The following is an 11,510-nucleotide window of genomic DNA, read 5'->3' as shown; positions in this document are numbered from 1 at the left end:
AAATTATCCAAAGAGAGAATGTAGCATTTTGCATGAAAATATTATCTCCACTTTAGAGTATCCCGAGGTAATTGCTGTCATCTTTGTGGCCCTTTGCAACCGTCTCCTGCTGAGTTACATTCCACCTTTGTCATAGTCACAAAAGAGCCATTCAGCATCGGCCCACCGGGTCTACACTAACCATTGAGCACCAAATTTACACTGGTCGCATGTTGCTGTCATATCTCTCAATATTCTACCATTCACCTGCACACTCAGGGGCCATTTACAATGGCCAATGGACCTTGCCACTGGGACAATATTGGGATGTAGGAGGAAACAGAAGTACCTGGAGGACACTCGCATAGTCACAGAGAGAACGGGTACACTCTACTTAGGCAGTACCTGAGGTCATGTTTGAACCAGGATTGCTGACACTGTGAGGCAGCGGCTTTGCGAGTTATTCCACCCAAGCTAGAGGAGAGGGGAGAGGGAAGAAGGTGGGATGATGGAGGGGAAGGATTTGAATTCTCACTGTGCTTATCTGCAGAATGGCTAATAACACCATGTGTGCTGTATACCCAGTAATAGATCCTTGGACATGATCAACATCTTAAAAACTACGACTAGATATAAACTGCCACTAGAAAAACTACTGTTAGAAAAAGACTAATACATAGAATTAAAGATGGCGAAAATGATGCTAATGAAATTCAGAGAATTTGCTGGAAAGCCATTAAATATTACAATTAGAGGAATTTTGGTTCACTCTGGAGGGATGAACTATGATGAGCTAAATGACTTTCCTCATATAAAGCTGAATGTTCAATGTATAATTTTCTATTGAAACAATAAGTTAATTTTTGTAAATAGCATTGAATATTTTCATTTCTTTGTTTGATAGGTCTCGTATTCACGCATTGATCCGCATCCAAAACTCTGCATGAAGGTAAAGCATTTTCCATACTTTCTTCCTAATTTACATTCAAAACACGAGCTGTTTTTTTCTTTTTATCATGCACAACCAGGGATGGCTAAGGTGAATATTATTGCACCTACTGCCACTGGCTTTTTAAGATGTCAAACAAGTGTAGGGGCAGGATTAAAGTTGCGTTTTTTTTTAAATTATTACAAAGAACATGGAAAATAGGTGTAGGAGTAAACTATTCGGCCCTTTGTGCCAAATCATTCAATATGATCATGGCTGATCATCCAAAATCAGTACCCCGTTCCTGCTTTTTCCCCATATCCCTTGATTAAACATGCTGAATTTTCCGCTTGAGTGCATTTAGCATTCTCGATGTCCACAGAGTTAACTGAGAAAGATGGAAAGGAGGAAAGCTTTGTACATGTAATTACCTTTGGAGGGAGGGAAGGGAATCTTCTCTGCCAATGAATACTGGTTTAAGCTTCCTCTGCCTCATCAGTACAAATGTGAAGATATGGGCGTTTTATAGACATTTGTCCTCTTTTTATTTGATGTCTGCTTGTAACTAACCCATTTGTTTAATATTTGAAATATTTTCCAGTTTACCACAGACAAAGGTTCTTGGGTCAGATGTCCTTTTGCTTATGGATATTTATCAGGTAACTTTTTATTTTAAGAAAACTTTACTTATGGTGCTACCTAAAGTTGGGCCTGAGCCACATTGATCCTGAAAGTCCTGAACGCATGGAGGAGGCTAAAACGTCATTACTTTGGTTAAAATTGCTTTGGGAAGTGGGATAAATCGAAAGTTCATGTTTGGTCAGCATGGATGTGATGGGGTGAATGGTCTCCTTCTGTGTCGTAGATGTTGTGTGTCTATGAGCAGCCTCGGGGATTATACTCCATGATTATTATCTAGAGGCAAAGTTGTGTAGCAATTAGTGCTGTTGTTTTACAGTCACCTGACTTGAATCCTGACCACGGGTTTTGGTTTATTATTGTCTCGTGTACCAAGATACAGTGAAAACGATTGTATTGTGTACTGTGCAGGTAGACTATATCATACATGGGTACAACAGGAAATACAAAGGATAGATGCAAGAGTGCAGAATATAGTGTCACAGCTACAGAGAAAGTGCAGGTTGACAAATGAGTGCAAGGACAGCAAGAACTTGGATTGAAAGATCGAGAATACATGCTGTGCTTATTGAGATCCATCTTGTGTGGAGTTTACCTTCCCATGTGCTGCAGTTTCCTCCCACACCTTAAAGCATGTTAGTTGACGAATCCCTCCTGTAAAATTGCCCCGTGATGGTGTGAGGCAGGAGAATCAACCGGGAACTGAAGGGCACGTGAGAGACAATAGCTTGGAGGGAAATGGGTGAGAGAATGAGACCGAAATAACCTCCTTTGTTTGGTAAAAATAAAATGATAAATGAAATACCATACCAGTGGAATGTCCCTGCACATGGACAGATGCCAAATGTAATTAAGTTTATTATAGTCACGTATACAGTGAAAAGGTTTTGTTTGTGTGCTATCCAGTCAAAGAATAGACTATACATCATTACAATCAAGCTGTTCACAGCACAGATAAAGGGTAAAGGTACAACATTTAGCATAAGGTAACGTCTGTTTGAAGATAGTACAAAGGTCTCTGATGGGTGGTCAGGACAGCACGCTAGCTGATGAGAGGGCAGCATTCACTTTAGCTGGGATACCCTCCGAGGCTGAATAGTTTGCTGGGACTTGGGGTTCAGATTTAGGGCTGTGGATGCCCTTCTGACAATAAACCGTTTCAGTTTGCTGGCTCCTGAGTTAAACTGCCAGCTGTGAACCAATAGATATTTTCTGCAAATATATTGAGACTCTACATAGTAAAGATTTGCAGTGGGGTGGGTAATTCTGGAGATTTATCAGCAACTTGGAAAACTGCCATTAATTAGTTTGCGGTTGTGATCTGAGAAAGGGAATCTCCCAAAAAATGATGAATCTCATATTGCAGACCATGTTATTCAAAAGGATAGCAATTACCAAAGGAAAATACACCCAGGATACACGTTTAAAACGTAGTTTGATGATGGATTAGTGTGGGTGTGTGAACATATCTTGTCTAACAAAATGATTGGATGGTTCAAAGGGCAGGTCTGTCATTTATCTATCTTTCAAATGGAAATAGACCAAAAGCCTGAAAGGAACCAGCTTGTTTATATTATGGCAGCCTAATCAAGAGAACTCTTAGTCATAGACGACAGATGGCACAATGGGCTAAGTGTTCGGCTGGCGACCGGAAGGTAGCCGGTTCGAATCCCGCTTGGAGTGCATACTGTCGTTGTGTCCTTGGGGCAAGACACTTCACCCACCTTTGCCTGTGTGTAAATGTAATGTAATTATGTGAAGCACTTTGGGGTCAATGCAAGTTGACTAAAAATGTGCTATATAAATAAGATTATTATTATAGAGTCAATCGGCACGGAAACAGGCTAATTGTAGCCAATTTGTCCATGCCAACCAAGATGCCCCATCTAGGCCGATCTGTCCCATATTCCTCTAAACCTTCTACACACAAGGAACTGCAGATGCTGGTTATATGCTGGTTACAATAGTGACACAAAGTGATTGAGTAACTCAGCGGGTCACGCAGCATCTCTGGAGAACAGGGTGGCACAGTAGTGCAGCAAGGTGGCACACTGAAAAGTAGGACAGCATAGTGGCACAGTGATAGAGTTGCTGCCTTACAGTGCCAGAGATCTGGGATCAATCCTGACTACGGGTGCTGTCTGTATGAGTTTGTACAGTACATTCTCCCTGTGACTGCGTGGGTTTTCTCCGGGTGCTCCGGCTTCCACGCCCATTCTAAAGATGTGCAGGTTTGTAGGTTAATTGGCTTCTGTAAATTGTCCCAGTGTGCAGAATAGAACTAGTGTACGGGTGATGGCTGGTCAGCATGGACTTTGTGGGCTGTTCGGCCTTTTTCCATGGTGTATCTCTGAACTAAGCTAAACTAAAGTAAAGCATGGGTGGGTTGATGTTTCAGCTCCATTCCTCCAAACCTTTCCGATGCATTTACCTGTCCAAGTGCCTTTTAAATGCAGTTATAATATCTGCCTCAACTATCTCCTCTGGCAGCTCATTCCATATACCCACCAGTTAATGGACAGCATTGGATCTCTTTCAGTTTCCTCTTATTTGCAAGTAAGAATTTCATTGTTCTATCTGGGACACATATCAATAAACACTCTTGATTCTTGACTCTCGGTGGGTGGAACACCATATCAGCAAACTGGTGCTTGGAACTATCCTTTGGCAACAATTTTCAAAGATCTTTTGGAATAATTACCAGGCAGCAGTTTGTCATTCATTCTATTGCATGCATACTTTTTATGAGAAAAGCTGCTCCAATTGAAGTGTGTGCAAATTAGGTATAACTTTGCTAAAAAAACAAACTGCTGGAGGAATGCATCTGGTCAGTCTGAAGAAGAGTCTCAAATCAAAATGTCATTTGTCACTTTGCTCCACAGATGTTGCCTGACCCATTGAGTTCCTCCAGAAGTTTTTTTTTACTCAAGGTTCCAGCATTTGCAGTCTCTTGTATCTCCAGATATAACTTGGCCATGCGTCCAATTCCAAAATATTGTTTCACAGTGAGAGTTTTGCCCACTTTACTTCTCTCCGAATTATTTATTTTTGTCTTCAAAGAAAACAATATTTTGGAATTGGATTATTTTATGCTATCTCATAAACTCAACATCCAACTAGAAGGTTTTTTGATTAAGGAGTGGGGAATCGATTCTGAATACAAGATTCTTGGTCGCAGATGAGATTAAAATATGGCCCAAACCATGTATATAATTTGCATTACTAGTCAAAAATTGTTACTTATGATGACCTTTGCTTATTTACAGCTTGGAATATGAGTGTCACTGGGCAACTAAACAAACTGCAGCTTACGCTTCTTACTGAAGACAAAGCAGAATTCAAGGTGGCTCTCTGCAACAGGACCTCAGCCAACAAGTGTGATCCAATAGAGGAGCAATATGTTACTGCAGGAACAGTGAGTTTGTTTTGCCTTATTGCATCTATTGGTAATTGTATGGTAAATAGACATATTAGTCATAGAAACATATGGCACGAAAACAGGCCTTTTACCCAACTCTTCCATGCCGACCAAGGAACCTCATCTATGCCAGTCCCATTTGCTTGCGTTTGGACATCTAAACATTTTAAAAATGGCACGTTTTTGTAAAATTTAGAAAATGGATTTTATTGGAACATGCAAGATCCTAAGGGGGTGTCACATTGTCGATGCTGAGATGTTTCTGTGCAAAGTACTTATGACACTTATGATACACTAGTCAGAGAATCTTGGACAATGGAATATAGTCACAAGATAAGGGCATGGTCATTTAAAATGTATGTACAGGAATTTCTTCTTGTAGAAGGTGATAAATTTCTGTATACCTAAAAATTGTTAAAACTAAATCATTTGGGGTCTTACAGGATCAAGTTGCAGAGGGAGGGGGCAAGGGCGGTACAGTTCCCAGTCTCAGCTCCATCAGGAATGCTTTCCACACGGTGAGACTCGCCAAATCAAAACGGAGATCCCAGAGATCCACAGCCAGCAGCAGCCCAGCCCCGTTCCAACTCCAGAGGAACACGCTCCCCGTAGGGACCGAAGCTGATGGTGTGCAAGGTTGGTCTTGAGGTTGCGGATGAGGGGGCGCAGCTCGGGCTGTGACGTCTCCGGCCACCCCCTGTACAGGAGCTGAGACTGGGAACTGTGGGCGGAAGGTAAATGTTTCAAAGATTGAGGAATCTTTCCACCACTAGAAGCACAAGACACCATTGTATGCAGAGAGAAGTGTGTCCAGCTCTGGCTGAATCATTTCTAATCTTCTGATGTGGACTCGACTTAAGAATACAAATTTGTTCCCGCACTAAGATTATCTCGCAGAGAATGATGTAAAGCATTAATTATAACAATATAACTGCCGGGATTGACCTTGTAACAGGTGAGCCAGCCGTTAAAATGCAACTAATTCTGAATTAGTGTTTAAATTGTAATCACTGTTTATGCAGAGAGAAGTGGTTCAGCTCTGGCTGAATCATTTCTAATCTTCTGATGTGGACTTGATAAGAATAAGTTTGTTGGAAAGTACCATAAATGTAAAGCATTAATTATAACAATATAATTGTTGTGGGGGGGGGGGGGGGGGGGGGGGGAGAAACGCTGCTTGCACCTTAAACTGCCGTTGTGTTAGTTTTGTCACATATACCCATCACAAACATACCACACACCACCTCCCCCCACCACCATGTCTAGAGGCTCAGTCTCTAACCCCTGATGAAGGGCCCAATTTACAAAAGCCTTTACTGCAGCACTACCTTTCTTCACCTAACCATCTGGCTGCACACCAGTCCCGTGCCAAACACCAGGCTGGACAGATGCGTGGCACCAGCTCATTGCTGGTCAGCTCATTTTTCAACCCAGGGGAGTACAATGTCCCGTCAGCTAATACCATGGCCCTGCAGATCGGGCATAATGGAAGTTGGCAGCACTGGGACCACTGAAATCTCCAGGCCATGACACTTTGTCCCCATGTGATATTATCGGATATTGGTTGGTAAACCAGGGTTTGAAGTAGCTTGAGCAAAGCTCATGTATTTGACATTTTAGTTTCTGTGTCAACTCCATAAAAACAACACGGCTTATTTCATTGTAGGTTGGTGCCTATTCTGCAGTATTCAACTTTCCTCAGGAAGACTGTGACAGCAACATTTGTGTTCAGGTATGAGGACTATATCAAAGCAAACTGGAACAAAACAAATGAATCTGAAGACAGATAGATTGGTCCAGAGCTGGAAATTCTTAGTGCAGGGATGTGCCAGGAATAATTGTGACATTTTGATCCCTTAGTCATGCATAATAGAAGATGGGTGTGAGGCAAATTCATTTCCTCTATCTTCGTCTTAAGTTTATCTGTATACTATGTGACCTAGTCCTTACAAGTACATCCAGGGAAGGGGTGGTGGGGAGTTTAGTTTAGAGATACAGCTTGGAAACAGGCCCTTCGGGCCCGCCGAGTCTGCGCTGGCCAGCAATCCCCGTACACTAGCACTATCCTAGGGTCAATTTACAATTTTTACTGAAGCCAATTAACCTACAAACATTTACGTCTTTGGAGTGTGGGAGGAAACCTGAGCACCTGGGGAAAACCCATGGGGTCACGAGGAGAACGTACAAACTCTGTATATGCAGCACCTGTGGTTAGGATCGAACCTGGGTCTCTGGTGCTGTAAGGCAGAAACTCTACCGCTGGGTCATTGTGCTGCCCCACTAGAGTTCAGAGCAGGAAAAACTGTCATTTGTTACTACTTGGTAATAGAGGGACTTTGGGTCTGGGTGTCCAAATCATTTGAGGTGGCAGCTCAGTTTGAGAATGTGGTTAAAGAGGCACAGACAATTCTGAGCTTGATGAATAGAGAATTAGAATATACCAGCTGGGAAGATCTCTTGATCTTTGATAAAATGTTGGCTCAGCCTCACCTGGAGTTTTGTGCTCAGTTCTACTTGTAGCTACTTGTTTGTTTTGAGAAGCATGGGGGGGTACAGAGATTTACAAGAAGTGTCTCTCAGATGAGGAACTACAGTTACAAGGATAGATTGGAGGGGCTGGGATTGTTTTCTATGGACAAGAGGGGGGCGAGGAGATATATGATAGAATTATATGAAACAACATGGGGTGCAGATAGTGGGAGATTATTCCGATTATTATTCTGCTGGTTGAGAATGTTACATAGTTTTTGTTTGAAATCTGGATTGCACTGCCTAGAATAGAATTACCTTTATTGTCATTCAGACCTTATGGTCTGAACGAAATCTACGGTGGAGGAGATTTCCACTATTCCTCTTGAAGGGATCGGATGATTACAGTCAGACTCCAGGGTGTGGATATGACATGCCTGTCTGGTAGAGAGTTGGCGTGCACAGGTTAAGCCACATGGTCACCTCTGTGCTACAACCAAACTCAAACCAGAGTCCCTCAGAAGATGCTCACTGCCAATTGTCCACTATGTACAGATCCAGAACTTAACTCTGAATCTTCACATCGAAAGGGCAATCCTAAGTTTGTTTAAAGGTATTTATCGTTTTAATCATCAATAATACAATTCAAATTAATTTGTCATGACAGGGATGGCGGACAGATGTGGAATATTCTGCCCGTGTACAGATCTGTGGCGTGTTTTGCGGTAAGTCGCTGGCTTTTCTTTCTTGTAAGAGATAATGTGCTGATGTAGTGAAGAAAGCGAATTGAATTATATATCGTTACTAAGTTATTTCATACTAATAAACTCTCTTTAATGTTGGAATGGTGTGGCAAAATGTCATTGTCAATCCTCTTCTTCGCCACCCAGCTACCTACAGTTAAAGTACAGCTTTGACTCTGACATCGGGAGGAGAATGGGGAGTGCAGGGGAGAGATAAGACTTTGCCTTCCATCACAGTGAGGAGGAGATTCGCTGTGATGGATGTTTGTGTAAATTGTGTTGTGTCTTGGTTCATCTACTTGTTTGTATGACTGCAGAAACCAAATTTCGTTTGAACCTCAATGAGGTTCAAATGACAACAAATAAATTGTATCATTGTATTGTACGGGCAAAGTTTACATTTCAGCGATGGGATAGACACAGATTGGAGCTCTTAAACAGTCAAAACCATGACTAATTTTCTTGGGTCTAATGAGCGGGTAACCCACCCGCAGACCGATGACACCATGTAAGTAGTGTCACAGTACCAGGAGAAGCCAAGATAGCTTTTTAAATAGCCAAAAGATCCACGAGGAAGGCAGACACTACGCCTTGTAGGTCTTGGAGGAGATGAGGATCAAAGTAGGTCCTGGTGATGACTGAGGTCATACTGGATAATGAAACTTGTGCAAAGTGTGCCAGAGAGTGAGACCTGTGTAGTTTGAGGCAGGGAGCTTGGTTGAGGTAGACAGAGGGTGCAGTCCACATGGCTCTTGATGGAAGGCATGGCCTGAGCTGGCCTTGGGAGGCACCCAAACATAAAAATAATTCTTGAAACTAGAATGGAAGGGGAGAAGAGTTTTTGCCATCATCTTCCTGGGTCCAATACCAGCTTCTATTACCGTTGGCCCTGGGGAGTAAAAGAAAACGGGACATAGCAGGAAAGTGACAATAGTGATCCAAGCACCCCGTCCCTACTTGTACTTCCATGTTAGAGAAGTTCCATGTTAGGGAAAAGAACATGGAGACACAAAATACTGGAGTAGCTCAGCGGGTCAGGCAGCATCTCTGGAGAGAAGGAAGGAATAGGTGACGAGTCGGGTCGGGACCCTTCTTCAGACAGAGGCAGAGACAAGAGATGTAGGTGGCATGTAGAACAAATGAATGAAAGATATGCAAAAAGCAACAATGATCAAGGAAAGGTGGAGCCCATCGTGGTCTATTGCAGGCTGTGTGGTGGGTGATAACTATTTCCCTGTATTCTTTACACATTCTTACACACAACATTACCTGAAATGTATTTGCTTTCTATTACAGAACAAAATATCACATGTGCACCCCCACAGTTTCTCTGGCCAATGGCGATCACTGCGATTTTATTGATTACGGTGACTCTGGTGATCTTTACTGGCTACTTATTATTCAGAGGTGAGAAATTACCGGAAGTATAAATATCTACAATTATAATACATAATTTATATATCCCTGTTTTCATGGATCAGTTTTGCAGTAATGATTGACAGGTTTCATTTATCTCAGTCTTATTCCCTCTGAGGTGTCCAGTTTGTTCGGCAATGCATTATATAGATTTTGTGTTTATTTGTCATTTTAATGTTTATATTGGAATTCAAAGGTAGAACCTCTACACCTTTCCCCAATTCTTCAAACCCTAAGTCCCTTAATATCCTTGCTTCACAATACTCAGATACTTCAGTCTCACCAGGAATTTGTGGCCTTTGATCAGAGCTTTCTAGTAGTTAGCTACCTGCTCCCAACCTTACAAGTCCTCGCTATTAGTTGGATCAGCCATCGAGGGGACAGATTGGGTTGAATTGGCAATAGTTAGATTGAGTTTGGGTTGCATGTTAATTTTAATACCTGAGCAGATTTCTATTTCTTCACAGTTTAGTACAGCAGATTTCACCTTTTATTAGCTTAGTTCCAACCTGCAAATGAGGCGGTTCATGGTAACACGGTGGAGTTGGCGTAGAGGCAGAGTTAAAATGCCAAAGTGAATCGGTGACCAAATACCATGCCACTTTTGGGGCAACTATAGAGCAGCCCACATAGTCTTCTGAATCATCCAGAAACACCGTTGGTGACAGACCACCAACAATGTTCAGTGACAGTTGACTGTAATGTTCACCTTCATCTCTCCAATTTGGTGAACAATGTAGTAGAGGTGGACAAGTCTATGAAAGGTGACAGCAAAGTCCTCTGAGTGCTACAAATAGGAGTGAGAATTACCTTTATGATTTTTACAAGAATTATATCCTCATTCCATCCTCACATTGTGGTGAGCTTTGCCTTCGAGCCACCTAATGGAGGGTGGTCCATAGGTGACACGTTGCATCAGGCTACCAGCGCAGTCTGTAAACCTGACTGATAGTAACCTTAGGTCATCAATGGACAGGACCTTGCTGGAACCAATTGAACATTTCTGCTCATTCACCAACTGAGATATCAAATCTATTCTCTTGCCCTTCATTTGGTATTAGCCTATCATAGGAGACAGTTGTTCTCTAACTAACTTGTTGATTTATATAATTGTTTGCAAATGGTGGGGGGTATTTTAGTTATTGGTATAGCGTAAATAATGACAATATGGAATATTCCTCGTTACATTCATAAAGCCGAGAAAGACAGGTGAAGAAAGAGTGAGTCTTCTTGTTTAGATCTCACTCGCAATTTTTGTAGATTTTGATATATCAGTGCTCAAATTGTGCTAATGGAAGCAAATATTGATGTGCCTGGTCCTCGACTAATCTCATAATGCCCTCTTGGCATGAAATAAAACGATTGAGTTGTGATGGCTCTCTCTGGGTTGGGGAATGGTAGGTACAGATGCATGGAAATGCTATACACATTCAATGGAAGAAAATTACAGTAGTTTAGATGTTTTTTTAAAGGCATATTTCATAATTTATTCCAGGAAAACTAATATTTGCCTAAAGATTTTCATCAATATTTTAGATATAAATCCATTTTGCATTGTCGCAGTTCAGCTGTTACTAACCTAACGTGTGCATAATTTGGCCTCCAACAATCTTTGTGTGGTGAGACATTACAAATACAGTAGTTTTAGGCAGGGGTTATGTCGAGCTCTTCAAAAGCCATGCTACTCCAAAGTCAATATGGAAACAAAAATAATAAATTCAGCTGTTCTGAACGGGGTGAAACATGAGCTGTCAAGATTTATTGTATGGTCACATATCTGAAAATAAATGTAAGTATTTTCATTACAAAAGTTCCTAATTTTGCTCATGTTGCTTAATATTTATGCAGCTCTTCAACGGCCGAACCAGAAAGCGTTCCTGTATTCAAGCCAATTATTCAGAAGGTAAAAAAAATGTTT

Source organism: Leucoraja erinacea, chromosome 22 (genome assembly GCF_028641065.1).
Source record: "Leucoraja erinacea ecotype New England chromosome 22, Leri_hhj_1, whole genome shotgun sequence".
NCBI lineage: Eukaryota > Metazoa > Chordata > Chondrichthyes > Rajiformes > Rajidae > Leucoraja > Leucoraja erinaceus.
This window is presented reverse-complemented; position numbering follows the sequence as displayed.